This window comes from Arachis stenosperma, chromosome 2 (genome assembly GCF_014773155.1).
Source record: "Arachis stenosperma cultivar V10309 chromosome 2, arast.V10309.gnm1.PFL2, whole genome shotgun sequence".
In the NCBI taxonomy this organism is placed as follows: Eukaryota; Viridiplantae; Streptophyta; class Magnoliopsida; order Fabales; family Fabaceae; genus Arachis; species Arachis stenosperma.
In genome coordinates, this window is record NC_080378.1 from 18,524,252 (window position 1) to 18,540,720 (window position 16,469).

Sequence of the window (16,469 nt, forward strand, 5' to 3'; positions counted from 1 at the left end):
AATAAACAGAATTGCACAAGACTCAAAGTAGCATCCATAGTGGCTAAAAGATAATTAATTCTTGATTAAACCCAATAATTTAAATGCAAATTCACTAGGAAAAGATAGGAAAGATGCTCACGCATCAAAAAGCCGATTGGGAGAGTAGGAGAAAGAAGAGAAAGCACCCTTGTCGAGTCAGTTATGGTGTTTTGCAACACATGCTATGGTATTAGGGTTCTTGTAGGGTTTTTGAAGAAAACATTAGTTTTTTTAATTATATTTTTTTATTTTAAAACGCAAATATTTAAAAATATTTTTTCTTTTCTTGTTTGTTTAAATATCTTTTTCAGTGATATTTTTTAAGGACTAAACAAAAAATCAAGGTTGCGAAAACCGGACCGGTCAATAAACAGGTAAAATCATTGGTTTAATAATTTATTGGTTCAACCAGGGTTCAAGTGGTTTAATTAAATATATAAATTTAATAATTTCTAACTTAATAAAATTTAAAATTTCACAATTTTATATAATAAATTATTCATAATTTAATATTAAAAATTCACAACAACTTTAAACATCAAAATTCATAACTAAAAACAACCAAAACACACCTAGTGGGTAAAAATTAAAAATACATATGGGTATATATAGTAATTAGATTATTATTGTGTGTTTGGCACAGAGAAGTTTTTGTGGGGTTTGATCCAAATCTTGTTGCAAAAATGGAGAAAAAGGAAATCATGGACATAATATCAAACAAGGCACTTTCTTTGGCAGATAGTAGGATAATGTGCATCGTAGACAATGCTAAATGCATAACGAAGGCATGTACACATTTTCATTATTATATTCATGTCTATACAATTTTTTTTATTAATTTCTTAAGCAATTATACTATTTATTTGAAGTTTTGAACCCATAATTGATGTGTTTATGTTAGACATATAAGACTCAAATTATCTTGTGGTAGTAGATGGAGAAAAGATAAATTCATTTTTATAAATAAAATTAAATCACTTAATGTTTACATTTAACATATCTTTATTTTTTTCATACTTACATTCACCTCGCAAAATGTTTTATCAAAAAGAAGAGAGTTTCAAATTTCATAACATACAATATTAATAATACCATCTAATTTTTACAAATTAAAAAATTACCATATATAATATGATCCAACATTGTAGAATCATGAACAAAATTAATTCAAGCAAACAAAATTAACTCAGCAAAAAAATTTGACAGAATCATGAACAAAATTAACTGAAGCAAGCAAAATCCAGTTCACAAAAATCATGAACAAAATTAACCCAGCAAACAAATTTGAAAGAATCATGAATAAAATTAACTTTAGCAAACAAAATCAACTCAATAAACAAAATTCAGCTACTCAACAACTCTATTTCAAACAACAGTAAAACACTAAAACCAGCAAAAATGATTTCAAGTCACAGTGCTTACTGCTTACCAGCAGGCAGGTGGAAGGGGAGTGACGGCGACGACAGCGGAGACAGTGAACACAGAGAGAGCGAGCTCGAACAGAGGAGACGGCGACGACTACGGAGCTTCCACACGACGGCGAGGGAGCTTCTTATGACGGTGACACAGCTTCGTAGGACGGCAACGGAGCTTCTTACGATGGCGACACAGCTCCTGAGATGGCGACGGAGCTTCAACCCGCGATTCCTGTACACACGACGGGGCTACGGGATTGTGGCGGATGTGGTGGCTGAGGTGGCTGCGGGCGGCTGGATTAGGTGGCTAGGATTCTTTTCTGAGTTTATTGTTCTTCCAATTTCAAAATTTCAGAGAGGAGAGGGGTGAGAGTGCGACTGCTGCGTTGGGGCATGGGGGTCATGGGTTTTAGGGTTTTTAAAAAAAGTAAAACGTTGCCGTTTTGAATAGTAATTGATAAACCTATATTTTACGGTTCATCTTGGGTTTAATTGAGTGTATTTTATCCACTAATCTCACACTTATTCATTGAATTCGCATGTTTTACATTTTCATTCCTGATTCTGTGCTATGATTGAAAACATGCTTCTTTGGCCTTAAATTTGCTAATTTTAATCCTCTCTTATTACCATTCGATGCCTTGATATGTGTGTTAAGTGATTTCAGGGTTTATAGGGCAGGAAAGGCTTAGAGGATGGAAAGGAAGCATGCAAAATTGGAAGGAATACAAGAAATTGAAGGAATTGCTAATGCTGTCAACCCTGACCTCTTCGCACTCAATCGATCATAACTTGAGCTATAGAGATTCAAATGAGGCGGTTCTAGTTGCGTTGGAAAGCTAACATCCGGGGCTTCGAAATGATATAAAATTTGAAATATTTGCCTGGCGTTTAAGGACGCGCACGCGTGCATCATCCGTACACATGAATCATGCGAAAGTTCAGCGTATCAGAAATCGCTGGGGGCGATTTCTAGGCTGTTTTTGGCCCAATTTCAAGCTCGAAAAACACAGATTAGAGGCTAGGAATGGAGCAGAATTGAGGATTCAATCATTATTCACAATTTAGATTTTAGATGTAGTTTCTAGAGAGAAAGGCTCCTCTTTCTAGGTTTTAGGATTTATCTTAGTTTTAGATTTGTTTCTTCTCAAATCCAGGTTCAATGTTCCTTTAATTTAGTTTCTCTTCTACATTCTACTATTCTAGCACTCTAGTTATCTAGTTGTCTTTGTGATTTCCTTATTTTTCTAATTTGGTTTATGAATTCTTCATGTTAGATTCAATTTTCCTTTTAATGCAATTTGAAGTATTTCATGTTTATTGTTTCTCTCTTCATCTATTTGCAATTGGTTGTTTAGATTTAATATTCTCCTATTAATTTTCTATAATTTTATTTTGTACCTACCAAGTGTTTGATAAAATTCTTGGAAGGATGTTAGGGTAGATTTTATGTTCTTGGCTTGGTAAGGTAACTTAGAAATTCTTGAGTTACTAATATCCAAGTAATTGATGATTGGAGCCATTAACTCTAGTTCTCACTAATTGAATTGGTGGAGAGCTAGGACTTATGGACTTGGATTGATATAGTTCATTTAATTTTCCTTTACTACTAGTTAGAGGATGATTTAATGGGATTGATCCTTGCCAATTCTCATGTTGTGGTTAGTGATAAGGATAGAGATCATTGACCACCAAACCTTGCCAAGACCGTTTTATCATTTAAATCCCCTTGCAATTTACTTTTCTTGTTTCCCTTCTCAAAAACCTCAAAAATATACTTTTCCATAACCAATAGTAACACACTTCCCTGCAATTCCTTGAGAGACGACCGAGGTTTAAATACTTCGGTTATTAGTTTTATTAGGGGTTTGTACTTGTGACAACCAAATTTTTGTATGAAAGGATTCTTTGTTGGTTTAGAAACTATACTCGCAACGAGAGGTTATTGTGAAATTCTTTACCACACAAAAATCCATTCATCAAAATGGCACCGTTGCCGGAGAAATGCAAACATGTGCCTTATTATTGGTTATTGTAAATAGTTGCTTTTTACTTGTTTGTTAGTTTTTGTTAGTTTTTGGACTTATTTCATTAGTTTTGTTTTATTTGCTACTATGAATTCTCACAACTTTGGCTATGAGTTTGGATCTAATTTTGTTGTAGGAAATGGAGATTACATTGCGAACATGCATAAAGGATGGGACAATCAAAGGTGGGAGGAGCCTCAAGCTTACGGACAACCTTCATGGCACCAACCTCCACTAACATACTATGACCAAGCGCCCATTGATAAACCCATATTTTATGATATATATTGTGCTCAATTCAAGAGATTTATTCAATCCTTCACCCACTTATTCATGTAAATTGTATGGTTTTATTTTCCCTTCCTTATTATGTGATATATGTGAAATACATGTTTCCTATGCTTTAAAATTATTTATTTTAATTACCCTTTATTACCATTCGATGCCGTGATTTTTGTGTTAAGTAGTTTCAGATATTCTAAAGGTAGGAATGACTTAAAGGATGGAAAGAAAACATACAAAAATGGAAGGAAAGCACAAAATGGAGTTTCTGCAGAAACTGGCATCGACGCGAACGCATGGACGACGCGGCCGCATACCCAGCGCGAAAAGGCAACGACGCGAACGCGCGCCTTAAGCAGAACACAGATGACGCGGATGCATGACCGAAGCAAACGTGTGACAAGGAAAACTCCAGATGACGCGACCGCATGATCCACGCAGATGCGTGACAGACGTCACGCACCAGAAATTACAGAAAACGCTCCCAGCGATTTCTGAAGCCTTTTTTGGCCCAGATCCAAGTCCAGAAAGCACAGATTAGAGGTTATAAAGTGAGGGAATGCATCCATTCAGAAGGAGGTCTTCAATTATTCACTTTTCATAGTTTAAGATGTAGTTTTTAGAGAGAGAGGTTCTCTCCTCTCTCTCAGGTTTTAGGTTTAGGATTTCTTATTATTTCAAGTTAGTATTCCAACTCTTTATCAGGTTCAATGTTCCCTTTTTAATTACTTTGTCAATTTAATTTATGAACTCTTCCATGTTACATATGATTCTCTTAATAAATGTTATTTGAGGTATTTGAGTTGATGATTGCTTTCTTTCATTTATATTGCTGTTGCTTCCAATCTGAAGACATTTTTATTCGAGTAAGTTTACTTTTCCCCTTTTGGCCTTGGTTAAGCAATTGGTAATTCATGAGTTGTCAAACTCAACGTGATCGATAATTGTTGTTTTTGCTAATTGAATTAAACTCCAATAACTCTAGTTCTTTCTTAGGAATTGACTAAGACCTGAGGATCAAACTAATTAGTCACTTGACCTTCCTTTGCTTTAGTAAAGGCTAACTAAGTGGGATTAAAACTCAATTCTCATCACCATTAATAAGTATAACTAGGATAGGACTTCCAATTTCTCATATCTAGCTAAGAGTTTATTATACAGTTATTTATTCATTTTAATTGCCATTTAAATTACTCTCTCTCCTTACCTTTAAAACCCTGGTTTACAAAACTCATAACCAATAATAAGAACATACCTCCCTGCAGTTCCTTGAGAAGATGACCCGAGGTTTAAATACTTCGGTTATCAATTTATTCAGGGGTTTGTTACTTGTGACAACCAAAACGTTTGTAAGAAAGGACTTTTGTTGGTTTAGAAGCTATACTTGCAACAGGAATTTATTCTGAATTCTATACCACGCAAAAGTCTCTCTCTTCACCCATCCAAGAGACATACCAAGATAATGCCTATGGTGAGCATCAACAACCACCACCATATGCCTATGAACCCCTTCCTCAACATAATTTTGAACCACCATACTCACAAGCCCCTTACCACCAAACACCCCCATATGACCCTAATCCTTACCCACCATACCAAGAGCCTTATGAGCCATACTTAGAACCACCCCCATTCTAACATAATTACTCCCAAGAACCACCACCTCAATATACACCATCTCCACACCCTTATCAAGAAGAATCATCTCCGTATTATGAGCCTTTTCTTCCAACAAATGAACCTTCCTATCCACCCCAAGCTCCCATAGGTGATACCTTTAGTGTTATTCGCCAAGGGCAAAGAGAGCTTCCAACCACACTTATCTCTACTCTCATTGGTCACACCTCTAAAATCCAAAATCTTATATCCCGCATGGACCAGCTCTCTACCTCCACTATTCAACCCTCAAGCTTTAATGCACCACCACCCTCCGTGTAAGAATACCCATATCCATCAATCCAAGAGCAACATGATCCCAATGGTACTACTGACCTGGAACAATAGTGAAGGGATCGCCTTAGGGACGTAATGGATCAGTTTCACACACACATACTTCAAGAGAAGCAAGAGGAGGCCCAAAAGGTGGAGGTGGGAGAGACCCTTGAAAATGAAGTAGTTGATGAATTAGTGAAGGTTGAACAAGAGGGAAGCTCCATCATTGAAGACAACTCTACACTAAGTGACATCAAGGAGGAGTTTGATTTTATATTAGAGCAAGTGGAGAAGGCCAAAATTATCAAAAAAGAGGAAGTGGTTGAAGACTTAGAAGATGCGGAACCTCCATGGGAAAGACAAGTCATAGAGCCTCCTTCCACGACGTTTGAAATTGATGTTGAGGAGGGTGAACAACCTCCAAGGCATATCATGGTTGAAGACTTTGAAGAAGTTGATCAAGAGATGGAGATTAAAGAGAAAGGAGGCACAACCTCCCATGCCCTTGGTAAGAAATGATGAAGAGATTTAATTGGAAGAAAGCTACCAACAGGAAGAGGTTGAAATTTAAGAAGCCTGCAAAGAGGTGGAAGTTGTCAAGAAAGAACACAAGGGAGTGGAGCTTGCAAGATCATTAGAAACACCTCTCCCAAAGCCATCACCATCCAATACAATATTTAAGTGGGTAAAATTCTTATCCTTAACCTTTACTTTCCCACTTGAATATGGTTTACTTGAGACGGATGGTCAACTTCGAACTCTTTGTGGCTTTAAGAGTAAAAGGGAGATGGTTGGTGGTAGGCATTGTCAGGCAAGGTTCGATATGGTTGCATGCTCCAAATTGAAGTGCAAGGATTGGTGTAGAGCTCAATTGAATGGGTCTAGGAAGTTATTTGGACGCTTCAATAAGAAATCATCCTGCTTACAACCCAAGTGGAGAAATGATGATCAACAAGAAGACGGGTGTAAAAGCAAGGTTTGGGACCCCGGAATTCATTCCAACAATCAACACTCTTGGGGACTTGTCACTTGCTTTAACTTGCTTAAAGGTTGTATGCACCTAGTTTGGGACCTCGGAGGCTATTGAAATTACAAACATTGGTGGGGATTCAAGGATCAGTACAAGCACAAGCCACCATGACAAGGAGCTCACCAAATGTCCAACTTAAGGACAATAACTAAAAGTGCTAGGTGGGAGACAACCCACCATGATATGATCGTTCCTTTTCTTTCTTAGTTTTCTTTTGTTTTAATTTTATCAGTGTCATGCATACATTTTGCATCATCACTTGCATTCTGCATAAAAAAAAAAAGAGGCATTCGACGTGCAAGCGCCTTGTACGCGAACGTGTCCTCTATGAATGCGAAATATGGTGGATTGAACAGAAAATGGCGCAGGAGCTGGGCGAGAAACGTGCTTTAGGCACAATCAAGCCCACGCGTACGCCTACCGTACGCGTGCGCGTCGTTTCCACTTTTGGCGACCCACGCGAACGCGTCTATGGCGCGTCCACGTGGATGAGGAAATCGGCGTAAATCTGTGTTTGACCAGAGAGTTGTGCTGATCTAGGGCTGGTACTGTGCTAGAGGCACATATTCACTCACGCGTACGCGTCCCTGACGCGTGCACGTCCTTTTTAACACTTGCCCATCCACGCGTGCAACTTTGACCCCAGTGCGCAATGAATAGAAAGTTGTGCGTGCGCGAGGCTGGACTCACATGACTGGCACAACCTGAGGCACGCGTCCGCGCATTGGAAGCTTACGCGTCCCTTCATCTTATCGTGCCCCACGCGTCCGCGTGCTGTACGCATGCGCGTCGCATGCGCCGCATCACTAAACCAGCGCGCCGCCCAGATTTCAAACCCTCCTCCCAAATCTTAATTCTCTCTCAATCCTAATTCTTTCTTCTCACGTTCTTCTCATCCTTATTCCCTTTTACGTACTGCATTTGCATACTTTCCTTCATTGCATTTTAATTTTATTCATATTTTTATCTCCTTTTCTAATTTCTTCTTTTACCATTGGTGTTAAATGTTCTTATTCAACTATTGCATCTTTTCTTGAATTATTTTGGTGCTTCGTGACTTATTTTAAACTGTTGGGTGTTATTAATTATAAGTCAATGCTAATTTTTATAATACTTGTATCCTATTTGCATTGATATGCACTTCTATTATCTTTCATTACCCACACTCTCTCCCCTATTATTGCAATTTTTGCACTATTCATATGCCATTTGCTTCTACTATTTTCTCACTTGCATGTTGTAGCTACCATATAGTTGAGATCCTCATTATTTGGCATCAACTCACCCATTTTCTATTTGTTTTCCTATCTTTGTTTCTGGGTTACTTTTCTTCCTTTTTCTCTTCTTTCAGGATGGCCACCGAGAAGGGTAAGGGAAAGCTTCTCAATGGGGCAACCAACAAGTCCATCTGCACAACTGATGAGCGGATAATTTGTACGCTTTTTGGCATTATTTTAAGTATATTTTTAGTAGGATCTAGTTAGTTTTTAGTATATTTTTATTAGTTTTTAGTTAAAATTCACCTTTCTGAACTTTACTATGAGTTTGTGTATTTTTCTGTGATTTCAGGTATTTTCTGGCTGAAATTGAGGGACCTGAGCAAAAATCTGATTCAGAGACTAAAAAGGACTGTAGATGCTGTTGGATTCTGACCTCCCTGCACTCGAAGTGGATTTTCTGGAGCTACAGAAGCCCAATTGGCGCGCTCTCAACGGAGTTGGAAAGTAGACATCCTGGGCTTTCCAGAAATATATGATAGTCCATACTTTGCCCAAGATTTGATGGCCCAAACCGGTGTTCAAAGTCACCTTCAGAATTCCCAGCGTTAAACGCCGGAACTGGCACAAGGATGGGAGTTAAACGCCCAAACTGGCATAAAAGCTGGCGTTTAACTCCAAAAAGAGTCTCTACACGAAAATGCTTCAATGCTCAGCCCAAGCACACACCAAGTGGGCCCGGAAGTGGATTTTTATGTCATTTACTCATCTCTATAAACCCTAGGCTACTAGTTCTCTATAAGTAGGACATTTTACTATTGTATTTTCATCTTGGTTCTTCTGGTTCCCTCTCTGGGGCCGAAGCCAATGATCACTATCATCACTTATGTATTTTCAACGGTGGAGTTTCTACACACCATAGATTAAGGTGTGGAGCTCTGCTGTACCTCGAGTATTAATGCAATTACTATTGTTCTATTCAATTCCGCTTGTTCTTGTTCTAAGATATCACTTGTTCTTCAACTTGATGAATGTGATGATCCGTGACACTCATCATCATTCTCACCTATGAACGCGTGCCTGACAACCACCTCCGTTCTACCTTAGATTGGGTGGATATCTCTTGGATTCTTTAACCGAAATCTTCGTGGTATAAGCTAGAACTGATGGCGGCATTCAAGAGAATCCGGAAGATCTAAACCTTGTCTGTGGTATTCTGAGTAGGATTCAATGATTGAATGACTGTGACGAGCTTCAAACTCGCGATTGTGGGGCGTTAGTGACAGACGCAAAAGAATCACTGGATTCTATTCCGACATGATCGAGAACCGACAGCTGGATAGCCGTGCTGTGACAGGGTGCGTTGAACATTTCCACTGAGAGGATGGGAGGTAGCCACTGACAACGGTGAAACCCTTGCATACATCTTGCCATGGAAAGGAGTAAGAAGGATTGGATGAAGACAGTAGGAAAGCAGAGAGACGGAAGGGACCAAGCATCTCTATACGCTTATCTGAAATTCCCACCAATGAATTGCATAAGTATCTCTCTTTATCTTTATGTTTTATTCATCATTCATAACCATTTGAGTTTGCCTGACTAAGATTTACAAGGTGACCATAGCTTGCTTCATACCAACAATCTCTATGGGATCGACCCTTACTCGCGTAAGGTTTATTACTTGGACGACCCAGTACACTTGCTGGTTAGTTGTGAGAAGTTGTAGTGATCACAATTTCGTCCACCAACAACCTTGGGTGAAAAGCATCAGTTGTAGCAACCCGTCCACTTGCACATCTCAGCATGCACCAAGGACGGTACAATCTTTAAGTGTGGGGAGGTCGATACCGATCTCCGTGGGTTAGTTACTTTCCTGTCCCAACACCAACGTTTATATTTTCTTTGTTAAATTAGTTGCTACATTTGCATGTTTGTTTGATTTCGTGCATATTCTACCACTGCTTGGTTGAAGTGATGAACTCTTTTCCAAGAAATTATTTTATAGCATTTCACTAATTTGAATTAAATTTTTGTTAAACTTGTTTGAGGAAATTTTATTTTGGAACGTGGTTTAGAGCTCGAACACACAAAATCAGTGAGATTTTGAGCCTATTCGATTGGTTGCATTTTATCAACCAATATTTTGTTTTGGTGTGTGTTGTTCTCTCTATAATTGTGATCTTTGCCTTGCTTAATTCTATATTTCCATTATTTGGTGTATGCATACACTTATATGATTGAGGCCTTCTTTCACTGAGCTTACATACCCATATGGCCTTTACCTTTTCATTATCCTTTGCAAACCAAAGTTGAGCCTATTTTACCCATTTGTTCTTTACTTTAGCTCAACACTAACTCTAATCGGAAAATAATAATGTCCCTAATTTGAATCCTTGGTTAGCTTAGACTAGTGAGAGTGCTCACGAATTAAGTGTGGGGAAATTGGGATTGAAAATATTCGGTTTGAGAATTGGGTGTTGTATATTCTTGTGAAAATGTGCAAAACAATAGTTGAGCACTTTTTATTGCATTCAATAATTTAATCATATACATTGAGAAAAACAAAAGAAAAAAAAAGGGGAAAAAGAAAAGAAAAAGAGCAAATAATAAAAAGGGGGACAAAATGCCCCAAAGTATATGGTGATAGCAATGCATATGTGCTGTACTCAAAATTGGAATGCATGAATATGTGGTAAACACAGTTAATGGGCAGTTGGATTTTGCATTGTAATTACATGGATTGTCTTAGGTTAGGTGGTAAGTTTAGGTTAATCAAGGATACAAATTTTAGTCCAATTGACTAAATACAATCCTACCTTGACCCTAACCCCATTACAACCCTTAAAAGACCTCTTGATATGTGTATTTGTGCATCAAATTATTTGTTGATTGGTAGAAGAAGAGCAAGCTTTAGAGAGCAAGATTAGTAGAGAATTTAGAGAATCGACCCTTAAACACTTGAGTGATTAGAGTGTATACACTTCCGGTGAGGGTTCGATGCTCAATTCTTTGTTCCCGGCTTTCATGAGCTATCTTCTTCTTGCAAGTCTATTTGTACTTCATTTTTATGATTTGAATTAGTGAAATCCAATTCATATTTGTTCTTGAAAAGGTTTATCTATTTTTAACCAAGTAGGTGAAAGCATTTCACATTTAGTTGCATTCATATAGATAGGTTGCATTTCATATATTCTACCATTCTTCTTCACTCTCTTATAGGTTCTCTTGAGCTTAGCATGAGGACATGCTAATGTTTAAGTATGGGGAGATTGATAAACCTCTATTTTACGGTTTATCTTGTGCTTAATTGAGTGGATTGTATCTACTAATCTCACACTTATTCATTGAATTCGCATGTTTTACATTTTCATTCCTGATTTTATGATTGAAAACATGCTTCTTTGGCCTTAAATTTGCTAATTTTAATCCTCTCTTATTACCATTCGATGCCTTGATATGTGCGTTAAGTGATTTCGGGGTTTATAGGGCAGGAATGGCTTAGAGGATGGAACGGAAGCATGCAAAAGTGGAAGGAATACAAGAAATTGAAGGAATTGCTAATGCTGTCAGCCCTGACCTCTTCGCCCTCAATCGATCATAACTTGAGCTACAGAGGTTCAAATGAGGCGGTTCTAGTTGCGTTGGAAAGCTAACATCTGGGGCTTCAAAATGATATAAAATTTGCCATGGTTGCCTTGCGTTTAAAAACGCACACACGTGCATCACGCGTACGCGTTGATCGTGCAAAAGTTCAGCGTATCAGAAAAACATAGATTAGAGGCTGGAAGTGGAGCAGAATTGGGGATTCAATCATTATTCACAATTTAGGTTTTAGATGTAGTTTCTAGAAAGAGAGGCTTCTCTCTCTAGGTTTTAGGGTTTATCTTAGTTTTAGATTTATTTCTTCTCAAATCCAGGTTCAATGTTCCTTTAATTTAGTTTCTCTTCTACATTCTACTATTCTAGCACTCTAGTTATCTAATTGTCTTTGTGATTTCCTTATTTTGCTAATTTGGTTTATGAACTCTTCATTTTAGATTCAATTTCCCTTTTAATGCAATTTGAAGTATTTCATGTTTATTGTTTCTCTCTTCATCTGTTTGCAATTAGTTGTTTAGATTTAATATTCTCTTGTTAATTTTCTATACTTTTATTTTGTACCTACCAAGTGTTTGATAAAATTCTTGGAAGGATGTTAGAGTAGATTTTATGTTCTTGGATTGGTAAGGTAACTTAGGAACTCTTGAGTTACTAATGTCCAAGTAATTGATGATTAGAGACATTAACTCTAGTTCTCACTAATTGAATTGGTGGAGAGCTAGGACTTATAGACTTGGATTGATATAGCTCATTTAACTTTCCTTTACTACTAGTTAGAGGATGATTTAATGGGATTGATCATTGCCAATTCTCATGTTGTGGTTAGTGATACGGATAGAGATCCTTGACCACCAACCTTGCCAAGACCGTTTTATCATTTAAATCCCCCTGCAATTTACTTTTCTTGTTTCCCTTCTCAAAAACCCCAAAAATATACTTTTCCATAACCAATAGTAACACACTTCCGTGCAATTCCTTGAGAAATGACCCGAGGTTTAAATACTTCGGTTATTAGTTTTATTAGGGGTTTGTACTTGTGACAACCAATTTTTTGTATGAAAGGATTCTTTGTTGGTTTAGAAACTATACTCGCAACGAGAATTTATTGTGAAATTCTTTACCACACAAAAATCCGTTCATCAGTAATACTGAATCAAAAACCCTCTAAAAAACCGATTAGTTCCGACAGTTCGCCAGTTAACTGTCTCAACCAGTTTTTTGACCAATAATTTATGAAGTCAATTAGATTGGTCTAGAAAATGGCAACCAATTTTTAGTTAATCTAATTGAGCCGATAGATTTAGTTCAATTTTTAGAACTATGCAAAAGATAGATAATTTATAAGGATAAAAAACTTATTTAAACCTATAAATAAAAGCATTTATGGTTTAACAGGTAACAATTTAAAAAATATAACAAAAATATATTTATATCTTTTGAAAAACTTTTTGTATTTCACTTTATCACTAACCATGTATAAAAACTACTTACGGGCATTTTTTTTAAAAAAAATAAAAGCCCGTCAACAAGGAGTAAGAGCCCATTTGAAAACAGTAGAAGCTATTTGTTTTTTGCTTTTGAATTATAAAAAAACACAATACACATGTTTGACATCATTTAAAAAAAAGTTTTAATTTTTTAAAAAGTTAATTCACAGTTTTTTGAAAAAGTAAAAATACATGACTTCTCCTTTTCGATAAGTCATTCTATCTCTTTCTTAAAAAAAATTGACTTCAAAACAAGAAAGATCCACTTTCATTCTTGACTTTGTGAAAATGTTTCCTTTTTCTTCTAGAAATACTGGCCCTCCACCACCATTTTCAAGCAAGGTTCCATCTGTTAGTAGCACTAGCCTTCTACTATCATTTTTATGTAACGATTCATCTGCTGAAAATATTAACCCTCTACCAACATTTAAAATAAGAGTAAAGGACAAATAGGTCCCTGACCTTTTTTTTTCGCAGACATTTTCGTCCCTAAAGATTGGAAAATACATTCATGTCCCTGACCCTTCCAAAATGTAGACAAATTGACCCCTTCGTTGAAGTGACTCCGTTGGACTCAACGAAAAATGCTGACGTGGCTCCGTGGCGCTGATCTAGCCGTTACGGGAGCACACGTGGCATGTAGCTTTTCAAAACAGGACATATTAGTCCTCTCACACCAAAATGTGTAGCTTTTCAAAATCGGACATATTAGTCCTCCCACCCTAAAACGGTGTCGTTTCACCCAAACCCGCAATCTTTCACATTTATGAGCCCTAATCCTTCCACAGAAACGGTGAAGTGGGTCACTGTCCTCAGCCACCTCCAACCCCAACCACCTCCTGCCCCCTGACTCCCTCTTCTACCACCACCTACGCTGTCCCTCCTCTCCTTGCCCCATCTCTTTCCCTCTCCACTCCCTCGCTTACCCTAACACACTCTACTCCCCTCCCCATGCGCACCCTCCACAACCACCGTTGGAACTCAGCACTGCCTCCACATGACTGTTCAGTGCTCCTCGCGTCGTGACAACGTCGCCGCGAAGCACACCCGTGGAATCACTGGGAAACTGTTTATATGCATAGAAACAAGGTATCATCTCTCGTTCTCAACCCTATATTCCACAAGGCATCACCAGGACCTCGAAGGCTTATATTTTCTGGTAGCTTCTTCTTCGAACAACTCACATATTATTTTGTACTTCTCCACTTTATTATTTTCTTTTGCTTTGGTTCCTCCTTCAATTAAAAAGATCCAAACATTGTCACCGTTCACAGTGGGATCATAGTAAGGGCGGAACCTACAATGTTGATGTATGTTTTTCCTCTACTACAATGCAAGCTCAAAAAAACAGAACTCTTTCAAAGCAAAAAATGTGTTTTAGCAACTTGGAATTTCAGAGAAATAATGGTGTTTTTGATTCAGTTTATTCAGCCAAAAAACCAAAATAAACAAATAAATACTAAAAATAATCAATTTTCTTTCTTATATTTGGTTAAATTAAAAAAATTCACTTTCAAACTTTTTTAATTATATAGCAATTTTTTAGTTGTAGAATCACTTTTTGCAGAACCTAAAACAACATTGAATTAAACAAAAATTCTTCCTGCAGAACCCAATCACAAACCCTACATTGCAAATAACATAGTTGAAACAAATTGAAGGAAAAAAATTAATCATTGGAGCAAAAAGGGTACGCAGACACCGTGCATGAACTAAAATCCCCAAATTCAATTTTTGCCACACTCCAAAATTAAAAATCACTCATTTCCTTACACAAAAGTAAAAGGGTATGTAATTTTCCTTGATTTACAAGAGTGAGGAAGAAGATACTTACAAGGTGCTAATTATAAGTGATGGGCATAAACTTTGCGAAATGGAGGAACTAAAAATGGTTCCAATAAATGTCTAAAAACCCAGGATTTGTTGTGATGGGAAATCTCTACATGCCACGTGTGCTCCCGTAATGGCCATGTCAGCGCCACGGGAGCCACGTCAGCGTTTTCCGTTGAGTCCAACAGAGTCACTTCAATGGAGGGGTCAATTTGTCCGCATTTTGGAAGGGTCAGGGACATGAATGTATTTTCCAATCCTTGGGGACGAAAATGTCCGCGGAAAAAGGTTAAGGACCTATTTGTCCTTTACTCTTAAAATAATGTTCCATCTGAACTAGCATATATTCCCTCCAATTATTTTTTTATCATTTTGTCACTTTATTTTTATTATTAAATTTGTATTTAACATCGTGTGTGGTATGAAATTTCAATTTTAATTTTATTTTTTTCACATATGATTTTATTTTTATATATCTTACTATTATTTTTATAGTTAGTTATAACAAGTTCTTGACTCCAATAAAGGAGGAGACTAATAGGAGTAAAAATAAAAAATAAAAAATAGCAACAAAATATACATTGACACACATTTTATATTTGTTTTTTATTTTTACCTACCATATCATACATAATAAAACAGCAAACACTAACTACATAGTAATTTCTTTGGTATTGCCATCAAGAAGATTATTGTGAATTAAAATTTTATTATTATTCACCACATACAAGAACACCGTTATGGGTGAAAGTGAAGTAGAAGAACCAATTTCTAATGATATTACGTGATAAGAATCAATTGTCTAAAAATAGAACTAATAAGAGAGCAAATAAAGAATCAATTGCCTAAACGATTGTAATCTTAATTATTAGATATTGTAAAATCAACATTCAATATTGAAGTATTTATTGTCATCGTTATTTTAATTTCCATTTTCTTATGTAAAAGAATTATATTTTTTGAGTTATTTATCCAAACGCTACAACTTTAAAATAAGTATTTCTATAACTAAAAATCCAAACACAAAATAACTTATTTATAAGCTGATATTAATAAAAGTCTTTATACTTTAAGCTCTTTTTTCAAAAGAACTTATTTAAATTATTTATTTGAACTGGACCTAAGTCTTTCAAAGGAAAAAAATGATTATCAAAGTTCTTGAAGGAGAGAGTTACTTAGAGCATTTTTAATGCAATGTTTTAATTTATTTTATTTTGACTTTTATAAAATGCCATATAAAATATTTATGTTATTATATATCATGAACTTTAATTTAAAATTTAATGTAAAATTTGTCAAATTTAATGTTTAGTCTCATTTCAATTTACATTTAAATTATTTTTAATTATTTCAAATAATTTTAATTAAATTGAAAAAACTTAACTAAAATAAAAAATATAGAATAACAAAATTAATAATTTTGTAGATGTGAAGGTTGAGAATTTTATGTATTTAGATTGAAAAAAAATAAAAATTTTGTAAATAATTGAGAAAAGAATTTATGTTAAATTGATTTGAATCTATTTTTCTATCAAATTGATAAGAATATAATAAAAAATAGAATAATAAAATGTTTATTTTTTATTTTTTAAAGTTAAGAGTGAGACTCAAATTCAAGACCTCTAGAT